This window comes from Phalacrocorax carbo, chromosome 19 (assembly GCF_963921805.1).
Source record: "Phalacrocorax carbo chromosome 19, bPhaCar2.1, whole genome shotgun sequence".
Lineage (NCBI taxonomy): Eukaryota > Metazoa > Chordata > Aves > Suliformes > Phalacrocoracidae > Phalacrocorax > Phalacrocorax carbo.
This window is the reverse complement of record NC_087531.1, coordinates 4,501,218-4,527,328: the sequence shown is the minus strand read 5'-3', so window position 1 is coordinate 4,527,328 and position 26,111 is coordinate 4,501,218. Positions and strand designations below refer to the sequence as shown.

At 44.1% G+C, this 26,111-nt stretch overlaps 1 long non-coding RNA gene across 2 annotated transcripts; it reads left to right on the top strand.

Moving 5' to 3' along the window:
• The first annotated feature begins 38 nt into the window (after positions 1–38).
• On the top strand, positions 39–25,977 carry LOC135316369 (uncharacterized). 2 transcript variants are annotated; one of them, XR_010375732.1, is made up of 4 exons: positions 39–104; positions 16,259–16,399; positions 24,167–24,219; positions 25,332–25,977. It is a non-coding gene; the product is annotated as an uncharacterized LOC135316369 (long non-coding RNA). The 2 variants fall into 2 exon arrangements; XR_010375731.1 differs by having other exon boundaries at positions 40–104; positions 24,167–25,977.
• Positions 25,978–26,111: the final 134 nt, after the last annotated feature.

Genomic DNA, 26,111 nt, shown 5'->3' with positions numbered 1-26,111 from the left:
TCATGAAGAGGGTGGGGCCTCTGACAATAATTCCGGGGCCCGGATGTTTGGTTCTCTGTGGTTTCCGCCTCACTACTGCCGGGATGTACTATTTCCTCTCTCAGGTAAAGCGGGGACACTTTGGGGAAGGGGAGGGAACGAAACGAATAGCCAGCACTGACAGCATTCTGCAGCTGGATTAGCCGCGTGCCGCTTTCGGCGTGTTGCCATGGTTGCCGCTATCAATTTCCGGCCGGTGGTTGGTTGAGCGGGCACGGGGCTGTCGTAAGGAGCGGCCGGTGGCGAGGAGCCGCTGTGGCAGCTGCTGTGTCAACCAAGGTGGGAGACAGGCACTGGCAGGTAAGGGTTTGTTCTAAGCAGGTATTGTAGCAGGGTGGCGTCGCGCTCCCGTGTGGTAGCGCTGCGGTGACGCCACCACTGGTGCCGTGATGTCACCCCCCAAATGGCGTCACTGTAGTGCCTCGTGCTGTGGGGGGATAGCGGCTCACACGAGGGAGAGTTGCTCTGCAGCCTTGCTCTGGCTTTGCCACCCTCAGCTCCTACTCTGAGTGGGTACCACAGGGTATCACCATTCCCAGTGTCACCACGTGTTACATCACCATGTGTAGCCCAGCTCATTTACCTTCAGGGTGCCTTGCAGAGCTGTAACCCCACAGGGCTGGGTGGGACACAGGGGCTCTGATTGCTGTGTGGTTACATCGTGTTGTATTGCTTTGTCCCTGCACTGAGGTATGTCATCACCCTGCTAGTGACACCCTGCATGTTCTGTGGCACTTCTATGCATTGCTACCCTACTCAGGCAAATCAGCATGTCCCAAAGCCACAGCACCCCGTGCTATGTCACCGTACTGTTGCATACCTGTGAGACTACAAAGATCTTTGGACACCATTATGTCACACCATTTCATCACTGTTTCAGCGTGTGACACTTCCCTTCCAGGGCAGGTTTTAATGCACTTGAGATGTCCCCAGTCTGTCAGAGAATCTTTAAGGAATGCTGAACTGGCAGGCTGAAATCCCTGTTTTTAAAAAGGTTTTTAAAAATGCTTGAAGTTATACTCTAGCTGTAACTTTTATCACTTTCCTTTTGTTTTACTATTGGGTCTTCTCTCAGCTCAGACAATGAAGTGAGGTCACCTGCTAACCTTCATGGCCCTAACACTGCTCTGGGAGTAGCAGTGTGGGTGGATTGTGTCTGTGAGACCTCACTGTCTGTCTTTGGGCTCTGCATGGGCATGTCTGTATGCATCCTCTCACAGGATGAAGGGCTCAGTCAGATTCATTCCTGGATCTCATCTACTACTGGAGTATCAAAGTGTTTGATTTAAAAGCAGAAGCTGACCTGGCAGATAAAACCTTTTTCATAACAGGTTTAGGTCAATCCCAACATATTTGATCTTTGGGGTGGGGGAAAGAGGGTTAGCATAGGTGGCCCAGAAGTGACCAAGAACAAGAAGCCTGCTTCTTGAGTCCAGAACACATGCCAGAAAGCCATAACTGACCAAGGAAAGTGGAATGAAAAAAAGAGGGACCGACTGATGGCTCAGAGTTGTGAGGTGATATCTGAGATCCCTGGACACTCCAAGTGGTCTGTGAGGGGGTCCAGGCAGCAGGAGCTTTTTCAACAATGAGTGATCATCTGATTCCCATCTAGTTACCGAAGGGTGATTCACCTGAACTCTGGTTTATCCACACTAGGGCTTTATAGACTCTGTACAGACCTATGTGACTTTTGAAGCTTGAGCTAATAAACCCTGCTAAGCGTGAGCTGACTCTGCAGAGTCAGATTAGATCTCCCTGCTCCTGCAACCAAGGGTTAGAGCCTGAAAACCAGAAGTACTGAAATTGTTCTGTGTTGGCCTGATGTCTCTGGGAGCCATCTGGGTATCTCTGTACATGTGATAGAAGGGCTTGTGGACTTTAGAGTAGGCAAGAATAAGAGAGAGGATCACCGAGACGTTCCTAATGCTTCTACTAAGTACTAGTAATTATCAAGTTGCAAAAGGCTTTATAAAATTTGCAAAGGGCACAAATTCAGAACCAAAGACCACATCTGCTCCTATGTAATGAAGATGATTATGCTAAAATTGTAAAACCCTTTAATAATAATAATGATGTAAACTAAACCTGGGATGAAATGTTTGCACTGAATTTCAGTTTCTTTTATTTTTAGAATTTCTACATAAGTGTTTTTAATAATTTTCAGTAGCCATTATCTCAAATATTCTGAAATGGAGAGGCTTTGATTCATGTTATTTGAAAAACTTAATTAATGTGCTATAAAGGCATTAATATTATTTTAAAGCTCTTGAAACATCATAAATGTTTTAACTATTTGGATTTTTGGCTTTTCATATTACTTTTAAGTTATTGTAATGAAAGTTATTTTAACTTGTCCTGTATTGCCTTTCCTATATTTGCCTTGAGCTTGTTAAATGTGATTGCTGTTTCATGTCCTTTTATCTACTAGAATATTCTTGCAGTGGAGGAATTGTGTGGATGACTAGCTGGCTCTGGAGTCCAGAGGCTTTCCCCTCATTTTTCCTGACTCAAAATATATCCCCTATCTCAATGGCTTTGAGAGTCCAGGGAGTGGATAGCTGTGCCATCCCGATCACCGCCCGATCAGGGTGTGATAATTAGTATTTACTGAGCCCTTATGACCACTGTAAAATTGGTGAGTCAAGGTCTAGGTCACAGTTCTTGACAAGAAAATCTCCTTTGAAAATAAATGAGTAAGCTCTTGCACTTCTGTCACATATGTTCCTCTTCTCTGCCAGTGTTCATAGTGAGACAGGAAACAAGCCTGCTACTTGCCAACAAGGCTGTTTTTACTGCTGAGCATAATTTCCATAGGCTTTCCGTCCTTGTCCCTTTCACTGCAAATTCTCCTCTAGCACTATCCTCTTTTCACCTGTCCCTGAGCTTTTCGTTCCTCTATTTCCTATGTATTGATTTGTTCTGCTCTGCCTCCTTGTTTTTTTGTTGCTGACTGCTTTCCCTTTGAAAATTTTACTCCCGAGATTGTTCTCAAAGCCAAGATAGTTATGTGAACACTATCAGGTCCTTGCCTTTTACCGTGTGTCACTTCCAGCCCTTCCTTCACTTTCATGGCTGTGTGTTCAAGTGCTTTGTGATCAATTCTTTTTTTTCTTTTCCCTTACAGGTGGTGTTTGCCTGCCATTCTCCTGTGCCTGTCTTATATCTGCTTTCTCCTCTGACATTGATCTCTTGCTTTATTAAACTCTTTATTTCTTCATCTGGGAGACTTCAGCCTCCAGTCCAATCCCCAGCCACCTGATGTCTTCTTCTTTTTATTCAAATGGAATCTTTCATATTCCTGGGTGAAAATATGTCATAAGCTGGTTGGCCATCAGAGATAAAGGTAGTGGCCTTTTGGATGAATCATTAATTAGAAGCATCTTTAGGCTCTTGTACGTTTATGTACATTAATAAGAAATGTGTTTCAGTGTTCAGTCTGTTAAAGTAATTGTATGTGCCTGGATCTTTATGTTCACAGTGCAGCCTTGAAAATAAGATTACTTCTGTATGCTCTGTATTTGAGTAACATACTTCCTTTTGTTGTCTGAAAAGCAGATTTGTCTGTCATGGTTTTAGCTGGGATAGAGTTAATTTTCTTCACTGTAGCTGGCATAGTACTGTGCCAGTACATACTTAGTACATACTAAGAATAGACTTAGTATGAAAATAATGTTGATAACATACCGATGTTTTAGTTGTTGCTAGGTAGTGCTTATACTAGTCAAGGACTTTTCCAGAGCCTCATGATCTGCTGTGTGCACAACAAGCCAGGAGGAGGGGGCACAGCTAAGAGAGCGGATTCAAACTGGCCAAAGGGATATTCCATATCATGCAACGCCATGCCCAGTATGTTAACTGGGAGGAGCTGGCCGGGGGCGGGAGGCAGCAATTACGGCTCGGGGACTGGCAGCATCAGTTGGCAGGTGGTGAATGGTTATATCATTTGTGTGTTTCTGGTTTTTTCCCTTTTTCCTTTATTATTTTATTATATTATTATCATAATCATTATTATGATCACTATTTTATTTCAATTATTAAACTATTTTATTTCAACCCACAAGTTTTTTTGCTTTTGCTCTTCCGATTCTCTCTCCCATCCCACAGAGGTGGGGGGAGTGAGGGAGCGGTTGCGTGGTGTTTAGTTGCTGACTGGGGCTGAACCACAACAGTGCTTTCTGGCACCCAACGTAGGGCACGAAGGGTTGAGATAATAACAGTTAGTTGCTACTCACAGCATAGACTCTGTTCTCACTATTAGTTTATCCAATCTGCACCATGCTCTTGTTTTTGCTGTGTCTGTTAAAGATAGGTGTTGGTTTTTGTGGTCTGCTGTCCTCTGCAGTGACTAGTGATGTCTTGCCTGGGAGAGTTGTTTTAAAAACATTGGCCTTGAGTTTTATTTGGTATTTGAAGATTATATTGAAGCTGTTACTGTACATCAGGTGTGGCGATTCATGACACGGACTCCGTATTCATGCACAAGCTAAGCCGAAGCCGTTTATTAACAAGAGATCAGCCTTAATATAGTCTGTCTCCTGAGCTAGTATTTTTCCCTTCTCTCCGCCTCTGAATGTGTTCTATCACACTAGCTCCGTATATGGTATAAACATAGATCTGCACGCTCTCCTGCTTTGGTGCTCCAGCTGTGCCCCTGACCTTCTGTCCCACATATCAAGGCCTCAGTTCTGTGTTTTTGTGGGTTGTTTATCTATCCCACGGCTTTCATCCAACAAGGGCGATGAGATCTCTGGTGCTGTCACGGGAGGCCACGTTCACTTATTCCACAATTCCCCCTTCTTTTTCAACTATCAATAGGGTTTTCAGAGATTTATCTATTAAACGTTGTAAGCGTTTTAATAAGCATGGGATACAGATAACAATACACAAAAACATTCCAATGCAAAAGATTACATACTTCACAAGGATTTTTACTCATCCACCCAGACCTAGCCCACTAAAGAGCTCATCAAACCAACTCCAGTCACTGTCCATTTGCAGTTTTTGCAGGTTATTTTCTCTCTAGCTGCTGAATACTTTTGTGAATAGATTCAGAATGAGAGAGTCTTGGTTTATGGCTTTCGCCAGTGTTACCCAAACATTGTTAGACGATGGCACCTTGGGTAACCCTGGCCAAGAACATAACCAGTTACATGAACAGATTATACATACAATCAACAAACAGAGCGTCTTCATTTTCCTTCAGTAGGGTTTGGTTCTTCCGATACGGAATTTTCTGTTGAGGGTTGATACCGATACGGCCGAACACAACGGGCTGGGATCTAGTGAGGTCCTGACCCTGTGGAGACACAAGCATAACCTCTTCCCCATGTTATTAGGGGGGAGGGACCCTCCATTATCCTGGATTCTAAATTTTGTATGAGGACCTGCACCTTTCCTTCAATGCTCTGCCGGTCTGTTTGCAGAGAGAGATAGTGTCGGCTAATGGGGGGACTTGTATTGGAAAAATTCAAAAAGTTAAGGACATACAGTGCTTTTGCTAAACGCTCTTGTGGAGTTAAGGTTCCAGCTCCCCCGCTTTGTTGTAACAACATGCATTTTAAGGTGTTATGTGCTTGTTCAACGATGGCTTGCCCTGTGGGGGAGTGAGGAATACCTGTGATGTGTTTCACCCTCCAATCTTGAAAAAAGGTTAGTAGACGATGTGAGAGATAGGCTGGGCCATTATCGGTCTTAATTATATGTGGGATACCTAAGCATGCAAAGGCACAGGTGAAGTGTTTGATTACGTCTCGGGCTCTTTCTCCGGCATGACAAGAAGCAAAAATTGCTCCCGAGAAGGTATCAATGGAAACATGAATATATTTCAAGCGACCAAATGTTGGAAAATGGGTAACATCTGTTTGCCATAATTCTAAGGCAGTCAATCCCCTAGGATTAACGTCTGCGCATGATGTTGTGCTAAAGAAGCGTTGGCAGTCTGGACAAGCACTAATAATGTCACGGGCTTGTACAGACGTCAAAGAAAACATCTTTTGTAACACTTTCGCATTTTGGTGAAAAAAACGCGTGGGAGATCCGGGCTTGTTCCATCATATTGGGAAGTACTTGAACAGGCATGGTCAGAGTATCTGCTCGCTGGTTGCCTTCAACCAAAGGGCCGGGGAGAGTCATATGCGCTCTAATATGCATAATAAAATAAGGTTCTTTTCTGTCATTCAAAAGATGGGACAGCTGGAATAGATAGTGGAATAATAGCGGATGAGAAACGTCCCGCAAACATGCATTTTCTAAACGAGATACTAGCCCGGCTACATAAGCTGAGTCTGTTACAATATTGAGGGGTTCTTGCCAAAGTTGAAAAGCTCGGACTACTGCAGCGAGTTCCACAATTTGTGGAGAACCATCAGCATGGCTGATATCTGACAAACAAGTTTGAGTACATGGATCTTTCTACACAATAACTGCCCAGCCAGTTCAACCTGATCCATCAGTAAATACGGTGAGGGCTGATAGAGGTATATGGCTTCTGTTTGGGATTTCATATAATATAAAGTTGCGTTGGATCAACTTGTGACTCAGGTTATGATTATCTAGCTGACCAGGAAAGTCTACTAAAGCTGTTTGAAAGTCTAGAGAAGTTTGCACCAAATACTGTAACATATGTGACGACACTGGTGCAATAATTCTGGCAGTATCTTGTCCTGGTAATACTCTGAGTCGTTGCCATCCTTTCATAATTAGCAGGGCAAAGCTTTCAGGATGCGTCACGACAGTCTTATGTAACTGATTAGCAAGAAATATCTATGCGATTATCACTAAGGGGTCATTGCGTGTTACATCCCACTGATAAAGCAGTGCATATGGCTGGGTAGATGGATTCAAGATGACTAGTTGAAAGGGTAGTTCAGGACAGACACGATCTGCTTGACGCGAAGGGATAGCGTCAGAAACCTTTGTAAGTGCTACCGTCGCTTCAGGGGTTAAAACGCGAGGTGATAAAAGCTCAGGGTTGCCTTTCAATAGAGAAAATAAAGGGCTTAATCCATGATTCGTAATACCTAACAGAGGTCGAACCCAATTAATAGTACCTAAGAGGTTTTTATAAATCATGAAGCGTCTTGACATTAATTTGGATTTTTACATGTTGTGGCCTGATTTTTCGTTCTGTTATTCTCTACCCTAAATACTGCCATGGGCTCGCCTGTTGAATCTTCTCTGGTGCAATTTCCAGACCGGCCTGCTTTATTTGGTGGGATGCAAACACTAAGGTCATTTGCATATATTCATCAGCTTCTGCGGCTATAAGGATATCATCCATATAGTGATAGATAAGTGCTTCAGCAAATTGTTCACGTACTGGGGATAGGGCTTTCGCTACAAAACACTGACATATCGTAGGGCTATTTTTCATGCCTTGTGGCAACACTACCCAATGATAGCGTTTGTGGGGCTCACTAATATTAACGGAAAGAACTGAAAATGCAAATTTAGGGGCATCGTTAGGATGCAAAGGAATTGTAAAGAAACAGTCTTTTAAATCAATAATAGTAAGATGCCAATTGCGGGAGATCATGGCAGGTGACGGCATGCCTGGTTGTAGTGCACCCATAGCCTCCATTACAGCATTAATTTCCCTTAGGTCATGTAAGAGATGCCTTTTACCACTTTTCTTCTGAATGACAAACACAGGTGAATTCCATGGACTAGTGATAGGTACTATGTGTCCTGCACGCAATTGTTCGTCAACTAATTCGTGTAAATGGCACAATTTGACAACAGGCAGGGGTCACTGTTCCACCCATACCAGAGTTTGTGGTGTCCATGTCAATTCTAAGGTGGCTTGTGCCGCAGTGGCCCTCAGGATAAATTTGACCCAATTTGCACCCCCCACTGACTCATACAGTCCCTTCCCCATAATGTAATTGGTGTTGCTAATACAAACGGGTGCACCGACGCTACATGTTTGTCGGGCCCTTCGATTAATATCATGTTTTTACTCTGCAAAGGTAAAGCATTCCTGCCGATTCCAGTTAAAGCTTCCCCAGGTTGCACCAGAGGCCAGTCTTTGGGCCACAGTTCTTTAGAGATGACGGTGACATCAGCACCAGTGTCGATAATACCAGCTAACTGGATAGATTTCTTGTCTTTCGTCATCAGGGTACAGTGCAGCATGGGGTGCGTGGCACTCACTGTTTGGGCCCACAAAATATGCGGGGTTCCTGTTGATCCAAAGCCTTGACACTTTCATACTGTGTTAGTGGTTTGTTGGGGATGGGCATTAAAGTAGACTAACTGGGCTATTCGTGAGCCTTGCACAATAGTTCAAGGTGGGGTGGGAGTCCAGGCCACAATTTTTATTTCACCAGAGTAATCTGAATCAATAACGCCAGGTAAAACAAATAGCCCTTGCAGGGTTGTAGACAATCATGGGGCACCAGGGTAAAAGATTTCATGATTGACCCCAACATGTTCCTTGAATATGGGGATCCCAGGCCATATTCTATCGCTCCTCATCGCATTTCCTTAATAATGGAAAAGTTAAGTCCTTCCCATCTCGGTTGTTGATTGGGATCATAGATGACAGGGGCTACGATCTTCACGGCCAGCTCATGATCCCCAGCGGCTAACGCCTCTCTACGGATCGCTTGCCATTGATCATGTGGGTCGGGGGAGTACAAATCAGGTTCTTTCTCTGGGTCAATGGGTCCAGGATCAAATGGGTCATCAGGGTCATCATCGCTGTTTGAGAACCCTAGGTAAATTTGAGTCTTACATCGGGTGCCTTTCCTTTTTCCTGGGACCTCAGATTTAGCTGGCATTGGGGGGGCAGTGGGTAGGGCAGTGTCACGGGGAGCGGCAGACTCACTCTCTGGCATCTCGGTAACCAGCTTCCTGCTTGCGCATAAGCTCTAATATTTGTCTCCAGGGAGTTAAGAGCTCTGCCGTAGTTCTACCCAACCTTGTCGTTCTATCCCACAACTCAACTCCTGCTTCGTCCCAAGTTTCAGAGTTAAATATATTAACTGCATTGACCCCCTCACATTTTGACGATACCTACTTCAAATTTCTCTTTAATGACTGTGGGTCGATATCAGCCTTGTGTTTTCGAAGGAGTCCTTTCATTAGGCTCAGTACTGACTTATCCTCGGACGATATATTACTCCCCATAGTTCCCCACAGCTCACCTCGGTCGATGAGGGATTGCAGCCAGCTCCTGCTTCCTTTCAGCAGCACTTCAGTCCTGTGGTCCTGTGGTGCTCGCCACCGGTTCACCTTAGGTCGATTCGTCGCTCCTCACACAGGGCACCATTTGTGGCGATTCACGACACGGACTCTGTATTCATGCACAAGCTAAGCTGAAGCTGTTTATTAGCAAGAGATCGGCCTTAATATAGTCTGCTTCCTGAGCTAGTATTTTTCCCTTCTCTCCGCCTCTGAATGTGTTCTATCACACTAGCTCCGTATATGGTATAAACATAGATCGGCGCACTCTCCTGCTTCGGTGCTCCAGCTGTGCCCCTGACCTTCTGTCCCACATATCAAGGCCTCAGTTCTGTGTTTTTGTGGGTTGTTTATCTATCCCACGGCTTTCATCCAACAAGGGCGATGAGATCTCTAGTGCTGTCACGGGAGGCCACGTTCACTTACTCCATAATTCTGGGGAGCATGGGGATTATTAGCTGTCAACATGTGTGTAAATTCCTCTTTTAATTCCTTTGGAATGGAAACAAAATAGTATAGTAAACAAAACTCCACAACGTGCAGCATACAAGAATTGCCAGGTTCTTTACGCTCAGTTCTGTGATGTTCAGTTTGCTGCAGATACATCACATGCAGCTGATGCCTCCACAAGAACAATGCTTGGAGCCAAGCTAGCTCAGCATGGAATCCAGAACACAGTCATCCTGCTTCCTACCATAGTATTTCAATGGGCTTTCTTGAATTCTTTAGCTGTCATGTTAATTCTTATCTAAGCTGTGGTAGCACTTGAAAAATACTAGCTGCATTCTGTAGGGCAAGAAAGATAACCTGTGTCTTGAAGTGTACATTGTCCAAAAATAGAGTAAACACTAAGCTCTGTAGCAGTGCTTGCAGGATTGACCACTGCAAACAAATAAACAGTTCTAGTGTTAACTGTTTTCACTGCCTGAGAGGGGGAAGTATGTATAGCTTACCTTTGAGAGCTACTTGGAGGACAGGGAGCAATGCTTGAGTTTTACATGGCAGTGAGAAGAGAGAGACAACTGCAGTTGGAAGGGGGTGACTGACTAAAATCCCACTGAACCAATCTGAGAAGAAATGTCCATAAAACCATAGGACACCTCCCTGTCCTGTGTATCAGACTCCTGATGGCCCCTGAAAAGCTCAGGGTTGGCCCTGGGGCCCTCCTTATCTGAGGGAAGCCCCAGCTCCATTCCCCTCTTGGATCAACTCCTTACAGTTACATTGCCTTAAGCCCAGAGCTGTGCTTCAAAGCACACTCTCCTTGTTTTCCTGCTGACAGCCAGTTTAGTTTATGCTGCAGATGCTGTACATTAGCAAGTACTGGAGTTTTACTCTCACAGAATTTCCTCTAAAACAAACATGTAAGAGGTAGGCTTTGGCTTATAAAGTTTTGTACACATATCATGACAACTACAGGCACTGTTTTACTCACAGCTTCAGCCAACTCCAGTTGATCTGGGAGTTTGCTGCTTGTCTTTATTGCTGCCCATTCATCTACCCCCTCTCCCGCTTCAGTGGAGACATCTTCATCGTAGCACAGAAACAACAAGCCCATTAGTGCACCAAGACTGTGATTGTTTTGCTCCCTCTCAAAGCAGCATTTCTCCAGGCATGGATCAAGGAGGACAAACAGCATTTCCCCACCCATCTGTGCTTTGAGCGGAGCAGATAACCCCAAATGGAAGGCACGAATCTGAAGGCTGTTGAATGGCTACACTTGCCAGCAAGAGTTCAGTGGGTTGGAAGAGTTGCTGTCTGAAGATAACTCCTGGCCTGTAACAAAACTGGAGTACCTCCAATAACAAAACTCAAGTAACTCCACTTCAATTTCAGTTTAAAAGTTGGCAATTCTGTTTCTTTTGACCATATAATACCCAAATGAGGCATACTTTAGGACTACTCAAGGGCACAAGTCAAGGACCTTCAATTACTTCTGAAGTGCTATTCTATAAGCTACACATAGAAATTAGATCAAGATACAAGGCTGCAGGAATGTGGCTCCTGGAGGAATATTAACCATTTTCTTGCAAAGGCTAGTGGGTCTGCATTCTCCCAACACAGAGGGCTGTTCTCCTTGGTCTGGACTTGGGTTGATGTCATGATATGATATCATTAACTGGAAAGGGATCACTGCAAGGATGAATTTCAATTAATTGCCATTACAGATAAACTGCCAGAACGTGAAGTTGCTGATTAAAGTGTTTAACTGCTCCGGGAAAAAATTCTCCCTCAGTTTGAAATGTATAATGAGTTTATTTAAAATATATCAGTCATTCTTTTAAATACAGTTCTCTCAGGTCTGTTAAACTTTATAGCTGTTGCTGAGTCCAGGGTATAAGTGCAGGCTGTTTGCAGGTACAGAGACTGGACTCAGCAAAGCTTTGCTATCTGCAGAGAGACACAAAGGTAAAAAGCATAATGCTGTGTAAAAATGTGCAGGGCTGAAAGTAACAGAGAATTCTGCATATGCCAGACACCCAGGGAAAATCACAGGCTGCAGCTTTTTTTTTCCCCAAGGGAGCTGAAATGAGACAAACTGTAAGAAAGGTCAGGCACTCTGATACACAAGAAACTATGATGGCAGAACATTTGTTTGTGTTTTAATGCTCCCTACATGAACACCTGCTTGTAAGACATTTATCATACGCAATTCAATGCCGGTTAGTTCAGTGCTGTTTTCCCTAGTGAAGCCCCAAATGCTTGCATGTCACAGTGAGCCTACAGACAGCAGATCCACACCTACAAAGCTATGAGTGCTGAAAAACCATGGAAAACACTGATGAGCAGCTGCAAAGATAACCACTGCTAACTCCACAAGCACATCACAGCGAAGAAAAATTTTAAGGTAGGCTCTAAGGAAAACAATTAAATGGTTGTTTACAGGGAGCCTTATAGAGTATTTCTAGGGGAGGTTAAGAAATAACAGCAGGACACCGATGACAAAGCTTTATGAAAACTTTACAGAAAGTGGGAGAGGAAATGAAGAGGATACTTTTGAGAAGACACTGAGGGACAGATAGGACAAAGAACCCAGAAAGCAAAGAAGGAAGGTACCATATTTTGAGAGGAAAGCTGATAAATCAAAGGAGATGCCATTAGAGACCTTGGCAAGAACAGTTTCAGGACAGATCCCAGATAACATCAGATGGGACGGATGGGAAAAGCAGAGGAGTTACATGGAAAAAAGAGTTTGACTTTGTGACATGAAAGAAGGAGATACTAGATGTGGCGATTCATGACATGGACTCCGTATTCATGCACAAGCTAAGCCGAAGCCGTTTATTAGCAAGAGATCAGCCTTAATATAGTCTGCTTCCTGAGCTAGTATTTTTCCCTTCTCTCTGCCTCTGAATGTGTTCTATCACACTAGCTCCGTATATGGTATAAACATAGATCAGCGCGCTCTCCTGCTTCGGTGCTCCAGCTGTGCCCCTGACCTTCTGTTCCTTGTTTTTGTGGGTTGTTTATCGGTCCCAGTGCTGTCATGGGAGGCCACATTCACTTATTCCACAACTAGAGGAGAAGAGGGAAGGAAAAGAAGGGGGGGGGGAGGGGGCAAGCTCCATGCTAGACTGTGCCTTTCAGATCAAAGGTATGCCTAGTCAAGTATCTCTCTTCAACAGTATTCAGAAGCAGATATCCACAGAGCTTTCTCCAGGATGCCCTTTCAGCCTCCAGCAGGGACCTGAATGAAAAATGCTATCCTTTTTATTTCAAATCAGTGGGCCTTTTTCTCCACAAATTTATTCAGTCATTTTGTAATCCATGCGCATTTTTAGCATGCACAACTTCTTTAGCAAGGACTCCCATGGGACAACTACATGCTAATGCAAAGAACTGCTGCTTGCTTTTTCATAGAGTCATTTAGGTTGGAAAAGACCTTTAAGATCATCGAGTCCAACTGTAAACCTAAAATGGCCAAGTCCACAAGCCTTAAATCTGCCACTTGATGTTTTCATGTGATTTTCCTAGTTCTGCTACTCAAAAGCCCAGCTTTATCATGTTATCTGTTGTTCATCCCCTTTTTCATACCTCTTATGAGGGCCATTTCTGTTTAATATATTTATCAGTGATCTGGATGAGGGGATCGAGTCCATCCAGAGTAAGTTTGCAGACAACAAGTTGGGTGGGAGTGTTGATCTGCTCAAGGGTAGGAAGGCTCTGCAGAGGGACCTGGACAGGCTGGATCAATGGGTCGAGGTCAATTGTATGAGGTCTAACAAGGGTAAGTGCTGGGTCCTGCACTTGGGTCATAACAACCCTATGTCACACTATAGGTTTGGGAGTGGCTAGAAAGCTGCCTGGCAGAAAAGGACCTGGGGGTGTTGGTCAAAAGCCAGCTGAACATGAGCCAGCAGTGTGCCCAGGTGGCCAAGAAGGCCAATAGCATCCTGGCTTGTATCAGGAATAGTGTGGCCAGGAGGACTAGGGAAGTGATTGTCCCTTTGTACTTGGCACTGGTGAGGCTGCACATCGAATACTTTGTTGAGTTTTGGGCCCCTCAGTACAAGAAGGACACTGAGTTGCTGGAGCGTGTCCAGAGAAGTGCAACAAAGTTGGTGAAAGGCCTATAGAGCAAGTCCTATGAGGAACAGCTGAGGGAACTGGGGTTATTTAGCCTGGAGAAGAGGAAGCTGAGGGGAGATCTTATCACTCTCTACAACTACCTGAAAGGAGGTGTGTGTTGGTCCCATTTCCCAAGTAGCAAGTGATAGGACGAGAGGAAATGGCCTCAAATTGCACCAGGGGAGTTTTAGATTGGCTATTAGGAAAAATTTCTTCACCAAAAGGATTGTCAGACTTTGGAACAGGGAACTGCCCTGTTTCATCGTTTCCTTCTAAACAAGATGACTTTCGCTTCCAAGATTTCTTCTTGTGTATAGGGGTGACTGATACTGACATGGGTTGAGTCTCTCGTTCAGCTGCAGTGCCTGTCATGGGGGTTTGAGTGGCTGCAGTGCCTGTCATTTTGTCTTTTGATCCAGAGGCCTTCTCTTCCCCTTGGGGGTACTGAATAGTGTTGAACAGAGCTCGGTAGGCATGGGCCAGGCCCCAGCACATTGCAGTGATTTGTATCTCTAGAATTGCCTGGGTGACAGCATACTTCCTCCAAATATTCTACTAGTTTTTCAGGATTCTGCACTTGTTCAGGGGTGACATTCCAAAACGCTGGAGGTGCCCACTGCCCTAGGTATTTGCCCATGCTATCCCATGTACCCTGCCACACATAACTATCGAGCCTTGGGGCAGATCTCTGGATGATATTCTTAACTTGCTTACTAACCTTAGTGAAAAATGGAACAATATGCCAAAAACTACTGCCGTGCTTTTAGCTGGGATAGAGTTAATTTTCTTCACTGTAGCTGGCATAGTGCTGTGCTTTGGACTTAGTATGAAAATAATGTCTGACACACCGATGTTTTAGTTGTTGCTAGGTAGTGCTTATACTAGTCAAGGACATTTCTAGCTTCCCCATGCTCTGCCAGGTGCACAAGAAGCTGGGAGGGGATGGGGCACAGCTAAGAGAACAGATTCAAACTGGCCAAAGGGATATTCCATATCATGTAACATCATGCCCAGTATGTTAACTGGGAGGAGCTGGCTGGGGGAGGCAGGCAGCAATCGCTGCTCGGGGACCAGCAGCATCAGTCATTGGGTGGTGAGTGGTTGTATTGTTTGTGGGTTTGTTTTTTTTCCTTTTTCCCTTTTCCTTTTTATTATATTATCATTATTGTTAGCATTATAATAATAATTATTATTATCTTAGTTTAATTATTAAACTGTTCTTATCTCAACCCATAAGGTTTTTTTCTTTTGCTTTTGCTCTTCTGATTCTCTCCCCTATCTGACAGGGGTGGGGAGAATGAGCGAGAAGCTGCATGGTATTTAGTTGCTGACTGGGGCTGAACCACAATAGTCGCCCAGTGAGCAATGAGTCAATAATCACACACTCAGGAGAGACATTGCTAATTTATTTCAGGGTTTCGCAGGCCTGGGTGCTCAGTGGTTTTCCACAAATCAAGCACACCAAAGCCAGCTCCTTTGTTATATTTATACAATAAATTCATACATATTTTGCCTATCTAATATGTATTCATTTTAATCTATATAGTTTGCGTAATGGCATTAAGTCACTCCTCTTGGCTCCACTTCAGATCCTTCTGCGCATGTCTTCCTCTCTTCAGGGGTCCTTGGTGCTCTTTACAGATGAAGTACCCTAACCCTTTTTATCTATATATGATTGTGTGTCACCTAAGGACAATTCAAGGCTCTTGCCAACTCTCCTTTATTTTCTTCCAAAAGGATCGTTTGTCCTTGATTAAATGGATAATGCTGATGGCCACGATATCCCATCCTTAAGCTTAGTTTCAATGTTAAAACATCAAAGAATGCTTGATCAAGAAAGAAAAAAGGAGTCTAGATTCATGCTAGTTAAACATAGACAATACCTCTTCTTTCCAAGGGGGAGTTGTTCTCTTACAGTTTCAGGTCAGAAATGTGTTATGCACAGTTGAGCCCCTCAGCATTTTGGGAAGATGCAGAATTATCTAAAGGCATAAGCCAACATCCCTAAATCAGACTGAAGAGAACGGAAGAATTAGATTCTCAGCACTCCTGAAAATGAGGTCTTGAGTATGACAAGCAGGACACCCAGAAGTACAATATTCTTTAAAAATACTGACCTGTGTGGCATGTATGAGAACAGGTAGGAAGTTTTTGATAGGGCAGGGAACAGCACCCCATTAGCCCTGTGTCAATCCTATGCGTGGTCCTGGGTGGTGAGAGGAAGTGGCCAACAATTTTGAGATTTATAAAAGCAGTTAATTTAAACATGGTTATCAGGTATGCTGTTGGAGGTGTTGGTTCCAGACTTCCATGTCTTCACTTTGTGTCTCAAGGAAAAGCCTCTTCTGAGCAGTGGAGAGCACCCTGTGCTGCTCTGTACCTCTGTGGCTGAACCCACACCAAAGAGAAGCAAGATTTGGCTATGGTTTCTTAACTGACATTGCAAACTTCTTTGCATTTGCAGTGCGTAAAACCAGACTGGCTGGACTTATCACTTAGGGTCAACTCCACTGTCAGCAACTGCTAACTTATGCAGTTTTAAGAAAGCATCTGAATTTGGACAGCAAGGCATTTCTCGTGACACTTGACATGCACCCACTGACATGTAAGTAGCTTCTTTGCTGTTCAGCAAGTTGTCAAAGAGAAACAGGCCCCCTCCCCAAATGCAGTCTATAATCAACCACATTTTACTTTTTTGCCAGCAAAGGCTTTTAAGATACTTGTTGGCTCTTAAACATGCATTAAACCATCCATGGAATATAAAATAAACAGTTTAGTGCCTCTCAGAAAACAGGTTATAAAATGTGTTGGCAAATAGCTCTTAAATTAGCCTCCCTAGTGTGTGTAAATGGATGTCTGCTGCAGGGCAGGCTAGAAGTCACTTTGCTTCCTTTGGCTTTGTTTCCATGCTGTGCTTCTCTGCTTGTTCTGCTGAATAGCGGTTTACTATGGAGATTGTGAATATTCAAAACAAGAATAAAAAGTTAGCAGGAAATTAAATAGTTTTAGAGAAATGTCAAGCCTAACTCTTATAATGACTCTCCCTCTTCCCCTTAGAATCCTACAAGCAGCTTTGTTTTCAGATTACGTGTTAACTTCTGTGCTGTGCTCCAGAGGAAGTGGGAATGATAATGTCTCTGCTCAGGAAGATAAAGTAAACTTAGCAGGAGCATTCTGTAATTGCTCAGCCTTGTAGTCTGATTGTTTTATGGTGACAGCTAGCCATGGGGAGCAGAAAGGCTCTTTAAAGATCTTAAAAAATATAGTCTGGGTATGTTATTGTCCTTTGAGTATTTCATTAATATGTAATAGAATTTCAGCCCTTGGAAAAATTTCTTAATATGATCTGACAGTTCAGCTTTGCAGAGTAATCAACCTGCATCATCTCTGTCTCTGGGTTTTCTGGTATTTTAAGTTGGATCTGCAAATCCAGATCTGCTCAGGCCACCTTATGCTTTAAGCATAGGGAGAAATTTTATGTTACTCAAGGAGTTATTGTATAGTGGTGTGTCTGGCTCCTCACCTTGCAACAACCAGCTGCAAGAGCTAGTCTGGAAGGGATAGCCTATTCTGACAATATAGAAGGATGTACCAATGTCGTGGTTTAACCCTAGCCAGTGACTGAGCACCACACAGCTGCTTGCTCACTCCCCACACCCTAGTGGGATGGGGAGAGAATTGGAAGGGCAAAACTAAGAAAACTCGTGGGTTGAGATTAGAACAGTTTAATAATTAAAATAAAATAGTATAATAATAATTATAATATTGTAATGAAAAGGAAAACAATGAGAGGGAGAGAAGTGAAACCCAGGACAAAAACAAGTGATGCAACTGCTCACCACCTGTCGACCGATGTCCTGCCAATCCCTGAGCTGCAATTGCTGCCCCCCTCCCAACACCCTGCCCCTGCCAACTCCCTGCAATTTATATACTGAGTATGACATCATATGATATGGAATATCCATTTGGCCAGTTTGGATCAGCTGTCTTGGCCGTGCCCCCTCCCAACCTCTTGTGTACCTGGCACAGCATGAGAAGCTGAAAAGCCCTTGACTAGTGTAAGCAGTATTTAGCAACAACTAAAACACCAGTGTGTTATCAACATTATTCTCATACTAAATCCAAAACACAGCACTACACTAGCTACTAGAGAAAACAATCTCTGTCCCAGCCAAACCCAGGACAGTATCCATCTCTTATTCTATGCCATTGATGTCATGCCCAGGTCCTACCCTTTCTGGTACATTCCAGTTAATGACAACCAGTTTCCCAGTCTTGTGAGATATATATATGTGTGTGTGTGTGTGTGTGTGTATATATATGTATATAAAGAGATATCATTCTCTTAGTCTATGGACCATCCCTCTGAAATGTCCATGGAATTCATTTAGTCCATGTCTTTGGGCTCTATCTATCATAACAGTCTTTCAGGGCAGGAGAGATGGTGTGTGGTGTTGGATTTTTGCATGATGAAGCCAGTTCTGGTTCCATCACCGCTGCACTTCGCTTGGTTTAATCAAGGTTCATTCTTCATTAATCTGGAGGATTCTTACAGTAATACCATTGATATGACATATAGCAACTATAGTAGTGATGACATACATCATTATATAGCAATTAACATAATACCATTCAGTTCATTGGCTGTTTTCACCCAAAATCAAATCCTCTTGAGGCACACTGGACTTCTCCATCCTCCCACATCACCCACCAAGTACACCCAGGTCCTTGAGCAAAAGCAATCCCACAAATTACTTTGCCTGAGACAGGAATAACCCAGACTGTTTTCCCCAACATATTTTTTACGTGCACTACAGGGACTTTATCCCCTTCCACAGTACGTAAGGGTTCTGATTGGGCAGGGCCAGCTCGATTGGCAGATCCCCTCGTGTTGACTAACCACGTGGCTTTTGCTAAATGTGTATCCCAGTGTTTAAATGTCCCACCACCCATTGCTCTCAGTGTAGTCTTTAACTGTGCTGGTTTTGGGTGGGATAGAGTTAATTTTCTTCACTGTAGCTGCTGTAGTGCTGATGGCACATTGATGTTTTAGTTGTTAAGTAGAAGCTAAGTGTTGCTAAGTAGCACCTATAGTAGTTAGGGACCTTTCCAGCTTCCCATGCTCTGCCAGGTGCACAAAAGCTGGGAGGGGAGGGGCCACAGCCAAGACAGCTGACCCAAACTGGCCATTGGGATATTCTATACCATATGATGTCGTGACCAGTATATTAACTGGGGGAGCTGGTGCACAGTGTGGGAGCAGTTGTGGCTCAGGGACTGGTGGGGTCGGGTCGGGTGAGTAGTGAGCAGCTGCATCATGTGTTGTTTTGGTTGTTCATTCCCCCTTCCCTGGGTTTCACCTCTCTCTCGTTATTTTCCTTTTAATTATATTATTATTGTTCTTGTTATTATTATTATTTTATTTTAATTATTAAACTGTTCTTATCTTAACCCATGAGCTTTCTCACTTTTACCCTTCTAATTCTCTCTCCCACCCTGCCGGTGGGGGAGTGAGCGTGTGGCTGTGTGAGGCTGAGTTGCTGGCTGTGGCTAAACTGCAACACTCTCTCTTGGTGCCCAATGTGGGGCTTGAATGGTTTGAGATAACAGCAGCTACTGGTCACAGCACCATGCTCTCGTTTTTGCAGTTCGTGTTAAAGATTGGTGTTGGTTAGTGTAGTCTGCTGTGCTCTGCAGTGATTACTGATGTTTTGCCTAAGAGAGTTGTTATTCAAACAGTGGTCTTCAGCTTTATCTGGTATTTGGGTTTTGTACTGTGTAGGAACCATTACTGTACTTTGGATACCACCTCACTGAGGCAATTAGCAATTATACCTCCTCCTCTGAGAGATTTTATATTGAGGAAATACAGAATGGCATCTTTGCTACCTTCTTCTATGACATATCCACCTTCGTTACAACAACCTTTTTGTATCTTGAACGTCCTTGGGTAGTTAAGATATATTTATTGGTAGTTGTCGTGGTTCAGCCCCAGTCGGCAACTAAACACCATGCAGCCGCTCGCTCACTCCCCCCACCCCTGTCGGATGGGGGAGGGAATTGGAAGAGCAAAAGCAAAAAAAAGTTTTGGGTTGAGATAAGAACAGTTTAATAATTAAAATAAAATAATAATTATAATAATAATTATTATTATAGTAATGACAATAATGATAATAAAAAGGAAAAGGGGAAAAGGGGAAAAAGGAAAAAACAAAAAAACACCACAAACGATACAACTGCTCACCACCTGCTGACTGATGCTGCTGGTCCCCGAGCAGCGATGGCTGCCTCCCTCCCCCAGCCACCTCTTCCCAGTTAACATACTGGGCATGACGTTCCATGATATGGAATATCCCTTTGGTCAGTTTGAATCTGCTCTCTTAGCTGTGCCCCCTCCCCTCCCGGCTTCTTGTGCACCCAGCAGAGCATGGGAAGCTAGAAAAGTCCTTGACTAGTACAAGCACTACCTAGCAACAAGGAAAACATTGGTATGTTATCAACATTGTTTTCATACTAAGTCTAAAGCACAGCACTAGCCCAGCTACAGGGAAGAGAATTAACTCTATCCCAGCTAAAACCATGACAGTATCCACCCCTTATTCCATACCATTTCCAACATGCTCAGGTCCCATACTATCCAATACAATTTCAGTAACCCCTACCCGCCTTCTCATCCTTTAAAACGATATACAGATGTCATTTATCATTTCCCTACTCTATGGACCACCCCTGTAAAATGTCCATGAAATGTCTATTGAGTTCATTTAGTCCATGACTTGGGGTTCCCTCTATTGTACGAGTGTGCTGGTTTTGGCTGTGAAGGGGTTAATTCTCCTCACCGTGGGGGGTCGGCTACCTTTCCAGCTTCCCAAACTCTGCCTCATGGCAGGGGGCTGGGAGGGGCAGGGCCATGGTGGGGGCGGCTGACCCCGACTGGCCAATGGCATGTTCATTCCATACCATGTGACACCATGACCAATATATTAGGGGGGGGCAGTTTGTGGCTCAGGGGTGGTGTGGCGTTGGGTTGGTGGGCAGTGAGCGGCTGGGTTGCATGCTGTTTGTTTCGGCGGTTCATTTCCCTTCCCCCTCCCTTCCCCCCCAAGTTTCACACCTTTTGTTGTTCTCCTTTCCATTGCATTTTTGTTTAGGATTTAATTGTAATTATTAAACTGTTCTTATCCCAACCCACGAGCGTTACCCTTCTGATTCTCTCCCCCATCTACCGGTGGGAGTGAGCAAGCGACTGTGTGGGGCTGAGCTGCCAGCTAAACCACAACAACAAGTCTTTCAGGGGTGGAGAGGTGGTATGTGTGGTGTTGGATTATTGCTTGCTGAAGTCAGTCTTCATTCCATCACCACTGCACTGTTAGTCCTTGTTCTATCACCACTGCACTTTCCTTGGTTCAATGAAAGTTAATTTTCTTAATAATTTGGGAGATTGCCACCATGATACCATTGATATGGCATATAGCAACCACAGTAGTGATGACATACAACATTACATAGCAATCAACAGCATACCATTCAGTTCATTGGCTGTTCTCACCCAAAATCAAATCCCCTTGAGGCACACATCAGATTTCTCCATCCTCCCGCATCACCCACCATGTGCACCCAGGTCCTCGAGCAAAAGCAATCCCACGAATGGGTTTGCCTTTGCCTGAGGCAGGAAGAACCCAGACTGTTTTGGCCAGCATATTTTTTTACATGTACTACAGGGACTTTATCCCCTTCCCCAGTACATAAGGGCTCTGATTGGGCAGGGCCAGCTCGCTTGGCAGATCCCCTCGTGTTGACTAACCACGTGGCTTTTGCTAAATGTGCATACCAGTGTTTAAATATTCCACCACCCGTTGTTCTCAGTGTCATCTTTAACAGTCCATTGTATCTTTCGATTTTCCCAGAGGCTGGTGCATGATATGGGATGTGATACACCCCACTCAATGCCGTGCTCTTTGGCCCAGGTGTCTATGAGGTTGTTTCGGAAATGAGTCCCGTTGTCTGACTCAATTCTCTCTGGGGTGCCATGTCGCCACAGGACTTGGTTTTCAGGACCCAGGATAGTGTTCCAGGCAGTGGCATGGGGCACAGGATATGTTTCTAGCCAGCTGGTGGTTGCTTCTACCATTGAAAGCACATGGCGCTTGCCTTGGCGGGTTTGTGGGAGTGTGATATAGTCAATTTGCCAGGCCTCCCCATATTTATCTTTCAGCCATCATCCCCCATAGCACAGAGGCTTTACCCGCTTCACTTGCTTGATTGCAGTGCATGTTTCACATGCGTGGACAACCTGTGTGATAGCGTCCATGGTCAAGTCCACCCCTCGATCACGAGCCCACCTGTATGTTGCATCTCTCCCTTGATGGCCTGAGGTGTCATGGGCCCACCGAGCTAGAAATACTTCACCCTTATGTCACCAGTATAGATATATCATCTGAGCCACTTGAATCTTGGCAGCCTGATCTACCTGCTGGTTGTTCCGATGTTCTTCAGTGGCCTGACTCTTGGGGACGTGAGCATCCACATGATGTACTTTAAAACCAGGTTCTCTGCTCAGGCAGCAATATCTTGCCAGAGTGTGGCAGCCCAGATGGGTTTGCCTCTGTGCTGCCAGTTGCTCTGCTTCCATTGCTGTAACCACCCCCACAGGGCATTTGTTACCATCTATGAGTCAGTATAGAGATAGAGCACTGGCCACCTTTCCCATTCAGCAATGTCTAAGGCCAGCTGGATGGCCTTTACTTCTGCAAACTGGCTCGATTCACCTTCTCCTTCAGCAGTTTCTGCTACTTGTCGTGTAGGACTCCATACAGCAGCCTTCCATCTCCGGTGCTTTCCCACAAGGCGGCAGGACCCATCAGTGAACAGGGCATATTGCTTCTCCTTTTCTGGCAGTGTGTTACACAGTGGGGCTTCTTCAGCACGTGTCACCTCCTCCTCTGGTGATATTCCAAAGTCTTTGCCTTCTGGCCAGTCCATGATCACTTCCAAGATTCCTGGGCGACTGGGGTTTCCTACTCAAGGCCACTGGGTGATGAGTGCAACCCATTTACTCCACGTAGCATCAGTTGCATGGTGTGTAGAGGGGAGCGTGTATGGTGTATGATGGACACTGACTTTGTAGGGCGTAGGCACAGAATCACTTTATTATAAAATTCTTTAACTATATATAGCATTTGTGTAAAGGGGAGACCACTTTACTCCCCAGTCACCACCCGATTCATGTTCCTAGTATAACTCAATGCTTATATTTTCTCTTCCTTCTGGCAGGCACTTGACTCTTTTTTCTCAGCTCCTTATCTCCAGAATTTAGCCAGCCACCTGTTGTTTGCAAACCGCTGGAACATGCAGAGCTTGATTTGTACGTGCCCTTTCTTTGATCCATCGTCCTTGGTCGCTTCAGCAAACAGGCCGAATCTGCATATGTCTCATGCCGTTTTTATTAAACAAGATGTTGCTCTCCACGTCTCCCCCTTTTTTGTTTATGACCAATCTGTTGATTATCAGTGTGGCCGTAATGCGGGCTTCTACCTTTTGCACTTGTTGGATAGCTGAGCATAGAATCTGTAAAAATACTAATAACAAGAAAAAGAACACAGCACCTATACCAATAAATACCCACATTCGAAGATTTAATCCACTAAACCATGTTTTTTGATTTAGCCATGACAAATCATCCCTTAATGTTTGAGGCACACACTTTTACTTGTTAGATCTTGCAATTTCTTAATTTGGTCCTTTAATTGATCATGCAGAGATTGAATGTTATGCTGAAGAGATAAGTCAAACACCCCCTGTAAATGTTGTTGCACAAAATCCCAGCTATGCTGAGTACTATTCCACTGGAGAGGTGTGACACATAAAGCTCTATGTTTATGTTCCCAATCACATTGCAGGTTCACTTGGGTTTTGAGTGCCTCCTGACGATCTCCCAGCCACACCACTGTGGCTTCTAAGGCCTGCAATCGAGATAACACCTCTTCATCAATTTCTTCTTGTATTTGAAATTCTTTAGTCACATTTGTCAAGGCTCCTCCAACTATGTATGCAGTTTTAACAGACTCTGTGAGGCCACTGCTGTAGCAGCTGAGGCTATAATAATAACTGCAGAAATTATTGCAAATAACAACCATCCTAAAAACTGTCTAGTTCTTTTTGTCTCACTTACTTCTTGCTCTAAAATTCTAGAAAATCGAGCCAAACCACCTTCACCTTCCCATGATCTTGTTAAATCCACGGGTAACCATAATTCCGAACGCCGCTGAAGAGGAACAAGATAAGACTTATTTTGTACATTACGAAAAGATACACAAATCCTGTTCATCTTCAGCATGCGTTTTCACTTGGGCTGGCTTTACATTTCTTGCAGGGATCCAATAAGGACCTGAAGGAAGAGAAACACAAGCATATCCCCATCCCCAGGTAAGCAGAGGAACTGGTCCTGCCCATTGACCAGATTCCAAATTCTTATAAAACACCTGGGGCTTCACAGTAGAGGATTCTCCAGCTCTAAAATGTCTACCTACCATGGAACTATATTGTTTAGACCCAGACAGATTAAGAAAATTTGAAACATAAGTAGCTTTGTCCAATATTTCCTGCAGTGTTGTTCCTACAGGATTCCCCCTTTTCATTTATCAATAAGAGATTTCAAAGAATGGTGGGCGCATTCTATAATCGCCTGACCAGCTGGAGAATGTGGGATTCCAGTAATATGTTCAATTCCCCAATCCTGCAAAAATAAGAGAAAACGGTGAGAAACATAAGCTGATCCATTGTCTGTCTTTATCTTCTGGGAACCCCCATGGTTGCAAAACATTGCAAAAACTGTTTCACAACATCCTGGGCCCATTCCCCGGAATGAACAGTGGCTATTAAAAACCCAGAGAAGGTATTGATAGAAATGTGGACATACTTAAGTCATGCAAAGGAAGAAATGTGTGTGACATCTGATTGCCACAAGTCATTTGCATTTAAACCTCTAGGATTAGTTCCAGGCAAAACAGGTAATGGAGAAAGCCGCTGACAATCCAGGCATGCCCGAATTATGTCCTGAGCTTGTTCAGCTGTTAGAGAAAAATGTTTCCGTAAGGAGTATGCATTTTGATGAAAAAATTCATGAGCCCATTTGGCTTGCTCAAAATGCCGAGGAGAAACTGGAGCCATTGTAAATCGATCTGCTATTGCATTACCTTCAGCAAGAGGTCCTGGTAGGTTAGCGTGAGATCGAATATGGATGACAAAATAGAAATATTGTCTCATTTTTTAAATCTGTGCCAGTTTTAACAATAAATCAAATAACTGTTTGTTGTCCACCTCCCGTATAAAAGCAGATTCTAAATGCTGAATAATACCCGTGACGTATGCAGAATCTGCAACTATATTAAGAGGTTCCCTGGAAAAGAATTCAAAAGCACGAACTGCTGCAGCTAATTCCACAATTTGTGTAGACCCAGATAGATGCAAAACATCTGAGGCCCATTCTTCACAGTCTGTTTGTCGCCAAACAACTGCAACTTTACCTGTTTTACCAGAACCATCAATAAATACAGTACGTGCATTTTGCAAAGGAACAGAACTCAACAAAGATTGTGGTTGGAGAGGTAAGCAGTGTAAAGAACCTAATAAATGATGACGTGGCAGAGAATGCAAAACAGCATTAGTATAATCAGCCAAGTGTCATGGTTTTAGCTGGGATAGAGTTAATTTTCTTCACTCTAGCTGGTATAGTGCTGTGCTGTGAACTTAGCATGGAAAAAAAAATGTTGAGATAACACACAGATGTTTTGGGCTGTTGCTGGGTAGCGCTTGTACTAGTCAAGGACATGTCTAGCTTCCCATGCTCTGCTGGGTGCACAAGAAGCTGGGAGGGGAGGGGGCACAGCTAAGAGAGCGGATTCAAACTGACCAAAGGGATATTCCATATCATGTAACGTCATGCCCAGTATGCTACCTGGGAGGAGCTGGCCAGGGGAGGGAGGAAGCAATCATGGCTCGGGGACGGGCAGCATCGGTCGGCAGGTGGTGAGTGGTTGTATCGTTCGTGTTTCTGTGGGATTTTTTCCCTTTTTTCCCTTTCCCTTCCTTTTCCATTTTATTATATTAACATTATTGTCATTATTATCATAATCATTTATCATTATCATTTTATTGTAATCATTAAACTGTGTTTATCTCAACCCACAAGTTCTTTTACTCGTCCAATTCTCTTCCCCATCCCACGGGGGCGGGGGGAGTGAGCGAGCGGCTGCATGGTGTTCAGTTGCCAGCTGAGGCTGAACCACGACACCAAGGCAGCCTGAAAAGTTAAACTG